Source organism: Dipodomys spectabilis, unplaced genomic scaffold (assembly GCF_019054845.1).
Source record: "Dipodomys spectabilis isolate Male_0828 unplaced genomic scaffold, ASM1905484v1 ptg000278l, whole genome shotgun sequence".
NCBI classification, from domain to species: Eukaryota; Metazoa; Chordata; class Mammalia; order Rodentia; family Heteromyidae; genus Dipodomys; species Dipodomys spectabilis.
The window spans coordinates 2,154,064-2,165,169 of record NW_024870955.1 but is presented as its reverse complement, the minus strand read 5'-3'; positions in this window follow the sequence as shown (position 1 = coordinate 2,165,169).

The following is an 11,106-nucleotide window of genomic DNA, read 5'->3' as shown; positions in this document are numbered from 1 at the left end:
GCGGGAACCACCGACACCTGACCACCACCATCCATTTATAATCCCCTAGGGCAAGTGCTGGACCACCTGCACTGCACTCCCTTGTTGTGAGTGGGAAGCAGACATGGGTGGGTTTGATACTTCAACAGCCTACATACCTTTGAGCATTGTTCCAGGTCAGTCTGATGGCGGTTTCCTCATCATACACAGCAATGACTTGGCTCTGTCACAAGAACAAATGTCCCCCAGGAGGTGGCAGTTCTGGGGTCTTTCCTCTTCACACTGCCCCCACTCCTCGAAATGACACCCCAGCAAAGCGATATAGACATAGAGTGAATTCATTTTCTTATAACCAGGGTCTGGCCAGAAAGGTAACAGTGAGGAATCCCGATGCAGACCAGCCTGAGCGTATATTGAGACTCTATCTCAGAAATGCCTAAGACAGAAAGTCTTGGCTCGCATGTTAGAAGACCTGACTGGCAAGTCTAAAACCTTGAATTCAAACCCTAATATACCAAAAAGAATCAGAGGCCCTGGTGCCAGAGGCTCATGTCAATAATCCTAGCTACTCAGGAGGCTAAGATCTGAAGATCACAGCTCAACATTTAAAATAGGGTTGGCCTCACCCATCAGACATCATGATAAGACCCAATGTCTGAACCATGAAAGTGTACTCCATATTAACAGGGCTCTCATCCTTACTAAGTGCTGGCCATGCTCTTTGTCCCCCTGGGGAGCCACCCCCTGTGGGCTCCACCCCCAGGTCCTCCTAAGCTCCTTCTGCCACCAACCAGGCCCAAGGAAGTAGACAGCTCCAGGACATACAGATCCCTTGGTCTTATAATTTAACAGTGCTGAGTCCCCATCAAGCATCTCACCCTTTCAGGTCCCCAGACCTCAGCCACAAAGTCCATGTACCCCCCAAAGAAAGCATGCAGAAGTTACCAAAGGGTCCACTGCTCCTTGTTACAGTCCACTTCCACACTCACATACACACACACACACACACACACACACACACACACATACACACACACACACACACACACACACACAACCTGCAGGGGTGGTTCATGTTTGTCTTCCTTGCTACTCAGGAGGCTGAGGTTTGAAGATCACAGTTCAAAGCCAGCCCATTCTGGAAAGACTGTGAGGCTCTTATCTACAGTGAACCACCAAAAATCCAGAGGTGGAGCTGTGGCTCAAGTGTTAGAGCAATAGCTTTGATCACAGAAGCTCAGGAACAGCACCTAGACCCTGAGTTCAAGGCCCAGGTCTTCTAACTCCAAACACACACACACAGACATAGACACAGACACAGAAACACACACACACACACACACGCACACACATACACACACACACACACACACACACACACACACACACACACACGGACAGCCCAAGGCTTCAGCAGTCCCTGAGTACAGACCCATGAAATGTCTCAATTAGGATCACATCCTACCCTCAAGAAGGTGGCACTACCGACATCAGACCCACTATAGAAAAACCAGTAAGCCTCTCACATATCTGGAATGTATCATAGTCCAACATGGCAGTTCTTAATGTACATACTGCTATGTGGAAAACTTAGCCCCTTCTTTTTTTGTAGTTGGTCATGGGGTTTGAACTCTGGACCAGGGTGCTGTCCCTCAGCCCTTCAGGTGAAGGTGAGCAATATCCCACTTGAGCCACAACACCAAATCCTGTTCTCTGGTGGTCCATTGGACATCAAGTCTCGCAGACTTTTCTGCCCAAGCTGGCTTGGAACCATGTTCTTCACATTTCAGCCTTCTGAGTAGCTAGGATGACAGTTGTGAGCCACCAACGGCTTCCAACTTCACCTCGTCAGGCCACAAACTTCTTGCAACCCTTCACTTCAGACTTTGTCACCCAGCATCCAAATCCGTCCTTCAATGGAGAGAATAAAGACACAATAATCCCACCCCTGCACCCATTTGCCCACTCCCTGCCTGCCACAGTCCAAGTCCTCTTGAAGCTCTGGCTTCAAACTGGGGCAAACGGGGAGTTCTTAAAAATGTCTGTACATTGAAGCCAGCAGATGGTCTCCCAAACAAAGCCTCTCCCACACACACACCTCCACCATCCTTTGCAGGCAAAGATGTTTTGCTTTCTTTCTTTTTCAGTTGTGGGGCTTGAATTCTGGGCCTGGGTGCTGTCCTTGAGTTCTTCAGCTCAAGGCAAGCACTCTACGCCTTGAGCCACAGCACCACTTCCAGTTTTCCAGTGGTCCGTTGGAGATAAGAGACTCAGGGTCTTTCCTGCCCATGATAGCTTTGAACCGTGATCCTCAGATCTCAGCTTCTGAGTACCTAGGATGACAGCCATGAGCTACTGGCACTTGGCCAAAGATAATTTTCCATCCTTTTCATCCTATCCCCTCAGGAGACTGTTATCTGAGGACTACAGTTGGATTCCACCCATGGCACAAAGTCCATTAGAACTTTTTTTCTATAATTAAACACCCAAAAAAGTTGGAAGTGAAGCTTTGTCTCAAATGGTAGAGTGCTAGCTCTGATCATCAAAGACAAGGGATAAAACCCAGTCCTTAGTTTCAAGCTTTTTCTAGCAAAGACCCACCCAAGAAAGGGAAGCAGGTTGGTACACGGGAGCTCAAAGTTCACACATAATACTCAGGACTCCCAGAACAGACCCCATCCGGCTCTGATTCTCTAGATTCTATGTCCTACATCATGGCAGTCTTAGATGGGACTGACCATGAACCAAGTTAGGATCTTGAAGTACAATCTCATACTGAGGATCCCCTGACCTTATCAAAGACTCAGGATCTCTCACTGTCCTGCCTTGACACTGGGCAGCAAGGTGAGTTGCAGTTATCCAACCACAGGATGTGAATATGAAAGGATTTCTCCGCCAGGGACTCCAACTGGAGGGGCTCTAGGTCTCTCTCTCTCTGGAAGAAAGGTGCTGGTCCATCCCAGGAATGTTCCTAGGTTGTGAGTATCCTCAAAGAAACAACCCTGCTCAGAGCCCAGTGCCTCTTGTTTTCCCACCAGCCTCTATCCAAGCCTGCCCCACCTTCAGTCAGCCCTCTCTGAATCCCAGATCTGCCACATAGCCTAAAGGTTGAGCCAGCAAAGAGACCCACCTCTGCCTCTGAGAATGGCAGTCACGTGGTCCTAGTGCCCTCTACAGGAAGTCTCCAAGTAACTCCGGTCCCGACTCAGTCCTCATTCCCTGGCTGTCCTGTGCCAGTGGCCCACTTACCTCTGTCTATGGTGGCGGAATAAACACCGGGGGTGTCATCTTCTGATTGAGCCAACGAAAGTCCCAGTCCCCAAGGATGTACTGCACAGGCATCCTGCAGTGGACAACAGCCAGGCAGTCAATGGTGAACCCAAGGTTCCAGGACTCTTAATAGAAGTGTGGCTGGGTCAAAGACTCTATAACTGGTGGTCTATATTGTCAGGAGAGGTCATGGCTCCAATGTCCTGAAACACCTGATCTGGGATCGTCTTACCTCTTCCCTCATTCCAACACCTCCCTAGCCCTTAGACAATTTCTTATTATCTGTCCAGGAAATAAACTTGCTGGGGCAGGGATAATTGAAACCTGGTGACCCCCCATGAGCCCTAGGTCCTTTCTGAGGCTGCTTCCCCCTGCAGTTGGTGACCACACAGCTCCTGGATGTGATGAAGTTGCTGAAGGGTCAGTGGCTTAATCCTACATACTGGCTTTAGGCTCTGAAATGTTACCCACGGAGATTGTGAGTGGTTGGCTCTCTTGATCCAGGGACTCCAAACCAAGGCTTGCATGCTCCCTTCTTCCTTCCTTTCCTCTTTTTTTCCCTTCATCCTTCCTTCCTCTCTCTCTGTTTCCTTCCTTTGTCTCACTCCTGGCCTTGAATTCAGAGCCCGGGTGCTGTCCCTGAGCCTTTTTACTCAAGGCGACCAATCTATAGCTTGAGGTACACATCCATTTCTGGCATTTTCTTTTTGGTTGTTAGTTGGAGATAAGAGTCTTATAGTCTTTCCTGTCTGGGCCTTAAGCCTTGATCCTCTCATCTCAGCCTCCTAAGTAGCTAGGATGACAGGCATGAAGCCCCAGCATCCAGTTCAAACCAAGGTTTCTTCATGTGTTGTGGAACCAGCACCGGAACCTTTCATCATCTATGACTCCCACTCCCTTACTCCCTTGAGCATGGCGCATACTGTAACTCTTTGTTGGATTACTAAATGAGCATCTGTCTATGACAATATTATAGAAAAGTCCCATTCAATTCATGTAAGCATCCTGGGGCAGGGCGTGGGGAGGCAAAGCCTGATGTAGCTCTCCCACAGTTCTCCCTCGTCCCTCTTCCCACCCTCCTGATGCCACCGCACTTAACTGTTTTGGCTCCCATGATGTGAGCCATGATGTGCTCGCTGGATTCTGGGGCCACTGGGATGCCTATCTTCTCAAAGATCTCTGTCCAGTGGCTGACCAACTCTGTGGCACTCCATGCCCCCTCAGGTGTGAACGAGGTTGCCGTGAGCTGAACCCCTGGCTCAAGTGGCCTCCTTTCCTCTCTGTGGGGCCAGACAGGATGGTCCACTATATCTGGCCCCCAAGTTTCATGTTACAGAGAAAGGATTCTCGAGGCATCCCGGATCTCTAAATCTCCCAGAGTCCACTGCAGGTGCTGAAAATCATCTCTGCTCACAGCTGGCAGGCTGGGGATGGTGAGGTCACTCTCTGCTCCCCATGACATCCTTGACTATGGTGGTCACCCTAGAGAGAGCTGTAGAAGAATCAGCAGCTGCCAGAGAAAGGCAGTCAAGGCACGACATTCATAGCAGGAGACCATCTGGCTTGGGAACTCTGTGTGTGCCACTTTGAACTTCACTGTCTGACCGCTGAACTGGTTCATGTAATTTGACCCATGAACCCAGGCATTAGTGGAAATTGCCAGCTTCAAGAAAAAAACACCTGGAAAAGGTGGCATATCACTTGTCCCAATCAAACTTAAAGGGTTCCAAAGTCAGTGGTCCCCTTTTCCTTCCAGACAGCCTACAGCAGGTTACAGAAACTGGCATTCAGAGAGCTCTAGCTAACTGCCACGGTATGATACCGAGCAGGCTCCAGGAGGGGAAACTTGCCTACCACTGTCCAGCTGGAAACAGCCCAGGTGGGACACAGATTGGAGACTGCAGGACTCCAGGGAGGACTACACATGGATGCACTGCCCCAGGAGGGAATCCACGCCACCAGTGGGGGCCCAGAGCCCCCTGCCCAGATGCCCACAGACACCGTCAATGTCCTGGGTAAGGTTCTCCTCTCATCCTTGGTTGTGGTGAACCATCTGCCATGTTACACCGTTCAACACTCCCCAGACACTCCTAGCTTCACAGCCCTTGCCCTACTCCCACCCATCTCATTCCTTGATTATATTTGGCAGACACATTCCCAACCCTTGAATTAACTCCAACTATACACATGAGAGCAGAGTGTCTGGCTGGAAGAGTGTGGCTGTGGTCACACTGGCCTCATGAGCCTTCTGGCTGAAGACAGAAGGACAGGTGTCCACTCTGTTCTGTGGTTCACACAGGCCTCCTAGGGAGTCCATGCAGGTCCAGCAGCTACTGTGGCTGCAAGAAAGTGGAAGAGGGAGGTGGAAAGAGGTGGAAAGGAACATATACTGAAACCTTCCCCAAAGGAGCCATGAAATGGTGAAGGAGAAAACAAAAATTGTGGCTGAGCTCATACTGGGTATTATGAAAAAAGAACAACAAATACACACATGCACACAAATAAACTGCTTTTGCTCTTTTTAGACATGATGACTTAAATATACTTTCATTTTTCTCATCTCCTAATCTCCTGACACACACACACACACACACACACACACACACACACACACACATCTAAACCGGTCACAAAAGACTCACCATGCAGCACCTGCAATTTGCCAACTGATCACTGATCTGAGCACACCCAGGCTGTACGAGGAGAAAGATGATCGATATCTCCCTCCCTCCCTCCCTCCCTCTCTCTCTCTCTCTCTCTCTCTCTCTCTCTCTCTCTCTCTCTCTCTGTCTCTCTCTCATACACACACACACAAACACACACACACAGAGAGAGAGAGAGAGAGAGAGAGAGAGAGATTCAGAGCAGTGCCTCTCCTGAGTTTGTTAGTTCCTCATCTGGGCAATGTACAAGCTCGAGCATGGCAGTTCCCTTGTCAGAACCAGGGGCTCCCACCCAAGGGGATCACTGCTCTAATAATGCAGAACCACCCTGCCTCTGGCTTTACCAAGGGCCAGACCCTTCCATTGGGAACAACCAGCCTTGACTCCTCATTCACCAAAACCCTAGGCCTGGACACTAGGTGAAGGAATCCTGAGACAGGTGACTCCTCAGAGCCCGGACAAAAACAAATCAGGCAGTCCTGGTGCCTCCAGAGAGGTGTCTGACTTGGGGTGGGAGCGTTGTTGGGGAATTTGATGGAGTCTTAAAGGCTACATACATGGATGGATTGCCTACTTCCAGCCTAGATGCTTCTGGGCTAATTGGTGGATTCTTGGGGAGGACTAGGAGACCAAAAGGACCAGAAACACCAGCAGAAGCTGGCAGAGCTGGGAAATGTGATCACCATGTGAGTACTGTTGACAGCTGGGGTGGGGGTGGGGGACAGGATAGGTGTGTGTGTATCAGAGGGGGTGTGTTCCTCCCAGATAGTCACCTTCTGAACCCCTGTGCCCTCACCTCCCTAGTGGGTTCTTCTGGGACCCTCCTCAGGTGAAAGGGTGACCTAGCACAGAAGACAAGGGCTCACACAGCAAGGGGGGCCTATCCCCTGCATCCAACACCCCCCACCCCCAGCAAAAAGGAAAAGACCTGAGAAGGAAGGTGTGGAGGTGCTCCTCCCCACATCTAACTAAAGCCACTAGGTTCCCACCAGGGAGAGGAAAGGTGCAGAGGTGGCTTCCACTGCTCTAGGCCAGGGTTTCTGTGGTGCTCTCTCCTCACCAATCCCTGTATCTGCCCTTTTCCTGGGACACTGGCTGCTAGGAATTGGGGTGGGATCCTTGGGTGACACCCACCCCCCTCTCCTGGGGCACATTTGTGGCAGAGCCAGGGTGGACTGTGGGGTGCAGAGGAGGTGCAGGCAAGATGGGAGAGAGTAGGCTGGAGGCGGGGGTCTGGGTCTGCGGGGGAGGGGGGGTGAGGGGGTGAGGAGGTTCGCTGGGTGTGGGAGTCACCAGGTGGGGTCCCATGGGGCGGCCACTCACGCGTGCTGCTGAGAGAAGCTGTAGGCAATGGTTCTGGGTGCACCCAGGCCCGGAGTGCAAGGACCAAGGGCAGGGACCAGGTCGGGCCTCATGCCAGGCAGAGACCCACCATCTCTGCTGGGAGATTGCTTAAGGGGCCGCCGATCAGAGCAGGCAGAGCCATATTTGAAATTCGGTGCTGCTGGGAGGGGGCAGGCGCACCTGCATGGGGCTGTGCTTTCTGCAACCCCTGCCTCAGCTGCCATCACCACCACCACCACCTCTGCCTCAGCTGCCTGCTTCCGCTGCCTCCACCACAGAAGCCACCAGCTTGCTTCCTGTGCCAGGACCTCAGATTCAGGGCAGCCATGGCTGCCATGTCCTGTGGGGCCTCCCGCAGTGATGTGCCTGCCACGCTGGCTCCAGGTGCTCTGTGCTCCTGTCCAGGACTGCACTTTGATTGCAGCAGCCACCAGCCGCTGGAACGGCTTCCCCTTGTGCTTGTGCTTGCTCTTATCTCTGCTCTTTCTCTCTCTGCCCCCACTCCACTCCTGGGCCCCCCCATCGCTGCCACCACAGTGCACCCCAGGACCCCACCTCCTCCTCCACTTGGCCATGCCCACTCCTCCCTTAGGCCATGCCCCCTACCCTTAGCTGCAATCACAGCCCTGACTGGGCTCTAAGGCTACCAGGCCATGGCAATTGCATCATCACCTCAGCTCAGCAAGCTCCCCCAACCCCAGTACCTTCCCCAGGGATCGAATCTCCCCTCAGCTCCACCCCTGGAGGAGACTATCCTCCATCCTCCTTCACTCCACACACTAAGAACGTGCATGGTGACCCTTGTGTGTGTATGTGTGTGTGTTTGTGTGTGTGTGTGTGTGATTGTTGGGGATAACTACCTCTCAAGGACTCAGAACATAGCACTCTTTGGGATGACACACAGCACACTTCCAAAAACAGCACAAAGCACCCTGTGTAAAGGACTCAGCACACAGCTCCCTTTGAAGGACTCAGCATATAGTACCCTGTGTAGAGTACTCAGCACACAGCACCCTTTGAAAGAGGGAGTCCATAGCTTGCAGTGTAAAGGACTCAGCACATTGCATGCTTTGAAAAACTCAGCACATAGCAGTTTCCCAGGGGTTCATTACACAGCACCCTCTGTGTTAAGACTCCACACATAGTCCTTTGAAAGGCTAAGTACAAAGCACCCTTTGTAAATCACTCATTGCATAGCACCCTTCGAAGAACTCAGCACATAGAAGAATTTTGAAGGTTTCAGCACATACCGCACTATGGCAGGACTCAGCACATACCACACTGTGGAAGCACTCAGCACACAGCACCATTTGAAGGACAATACTGAGTACCCTGTGTAAAGGACTCAGCACACAGCACTCAAAAAACTCACCTCATCCCTCTCTTCTCAAGAGCTCAGCACATAGCAGGACTCTTTCAGATGAATTAGCACACCACACCTTTTGAAGGACTCAGCATACAGTATGTTGTGTAATGGACTCAGCACACAGCACCCTTTGAAAAACTCAGCACTGCCCATTCTTCTCAGGGACTCAGCACATAGCACCCTATGTGATGTCTCGGCAAACAGCACCTTTTGGAGGACTCAGAACAAAACCCCCATGTGGGAAAGACCCAGCAAATAGCACCCTTTGAAGGACTCAGTACATAGCTGTATGTCACAGGTTCAGCTTTCATTAGAATTAGGGTGTTTTCTTCAGTATCCCCATTCTTCAGAAACACTTCACAAATCCTACCAGTTCACATTTAGCCAACCTGTGTTTTATGGGGGAGGGTCAGCTGGGGGTCTTGAACTCAAAGTTTGGCGGCCCTGTCCCTGAGCTCTTTGGTTCAATGCTAGAGCTCTACCACTTGGAGGCACAGCTCCAATTTTGGTTTTTTGGGTTGTTCTTTGACAGGTCTTATGGTGATAAGGAAGGCCAAGTTGGGGTGTCTGTGGGCAAAGGCTCTTAGCTCAGCCTGGAGCTGACCTCTATCTTTCTTGTGCCCCTGGGAAGCTAGGCCTCCTGGAGCTCTCTTGGCCTAGGGTGGAACAGACTTGCTCTGGCATCAGCACTCAGGGTGTACAAAAGTCAGCTTGGCCCTGGTCACTTCTTAAAATTGAACTTTAGAGGACAATGGCACGGGGCCGCATGTCCTGCATCTGGCCACCAGGGGGCAGGAGTGTCCCGCCATAGGGATTCTACCTGTGAGTTGTGTTACTCTTGCTTCCCTGGGGTCTCCATCATGCTTCCAAGTCACCCTGGACAGGAAAATCCTTGAGACACTTAACTACAATTAACAATCGAAAAGCAAGTGGGGCTGTGGCTCAAGTGGTAGAGCAGTAGCCTTGAGCAAGAAAACTCAGAGATAGAGCCTAGGCCCTGAGTTTACACACACACAGACACAGACACACACACACACGCACACACACACACACACACACACACACACACACACACACACCACATGCATGGAAAATCAGAGATTTCTACACCGCAATCTTTGTGTATTCTCTACTTTTCCCCCACTAAGCCTGGTGGCTGCTGGCCTAGGTGTCTGATGCATACACCGTTACCTGGCATCTTTAATTTTGGGGAACAGAATGGGTAGAAGGTTATCCTTCTCCGATCCCAGCTCCTTCAATGGGTCATGTTCTATCCAGGCCCTTTGGGGCTCCTTTACAAAATTGCCAAGATGCCTTCAAAAGTCATCACATACTGGGCACTGGTGGCTCATGCCTGGCATCCTAGCTACTCAGGAAGCTGAGATTTGGAGGATCACAGTGCCAAGACAGCCTGGGCAGAAAATGAGTGACATTCTTATCCTCGATGAACTGTCAGAAAACAAAAGTGGTCCTGTGGCTCAAATGGTAGAGTGCCAGCCTCGAGAATAAGAGCTCAGGGACAGTGTTCATGGCCAATGACAACAAGGAGAGGCTTTGCATGTTGGCTTTGGGATTGGCATTGGCCAAATATAATTGGAATTTTCAAGTGCTCTATGACAAAGCAGTGCCTCCTTTAGTCCTGTGCTGGTCCATCTTGTCTCACCCCCTGGTCTTGTCCATGTTTTGGGTCAGCATGGCTCTGGATGGAAGGGAGGGCTCCAAGGAGGAAGATCCCAGAGCAATCACCGCATCTCCTTCTGCCATCCTCACCCTGCTGCTTCTGCTCTTTGCCACAGACCTTCTTCCTGGAATCCATCCATGAGGTCATCACTGCCAACATAGTGGTGAGTGGTGGGTTTGGCCTAACTCAGGGCAGTCAGAGGTGGAAGTAGGTCTGGGATTAGGAGCTTCCACCCTGGGTGAGGGCTGAGCCCAGGGTTGACCTTTATTTCATCCTGAGCCTTGCAGTGGTGGGAAGACAGTGTAGACTCCACATTGAGTCAGGTAAATTGGAATCTGGAGGACCCCTTGTGTGGGGAAGGATGTGGGGCTCAGGGGGCCACTGTTGATACTCCTCTCTTGGGATTCCCCTCTCCCTCCCTCATCCCTCAATGGTAGAAGAGAAACTTCAAGTAAGGGTGTGGGAATAGGGGGCGGAGAGGTATTTTGGTGTGAACCAGAAGTGCTTCATATTTTTCCTAGCCCCTACTTCTTATTTATCTGAGGAATGGCCATATGGGCTTGGGAGGGATGAATCATCCTAGCTGAGAATGTGGCTCAGTGATAGAGTGGTCACCTAGCATGACTGAAGCCCTGGGCTTGATTCCACACAGAAAAAGCTAGAAGGGGAAGTGGGGCTCAACTGGTTGATCACCAGCCTTGATCAAAAAGAGCTCAGGGACAGTGGCCAGGCCCTTAGTTCAAGCCCCAGGACTGGAAGAAAAAAATCTTTGTTGGAGGCTTTTTTCCCCTTTGAAAACAATT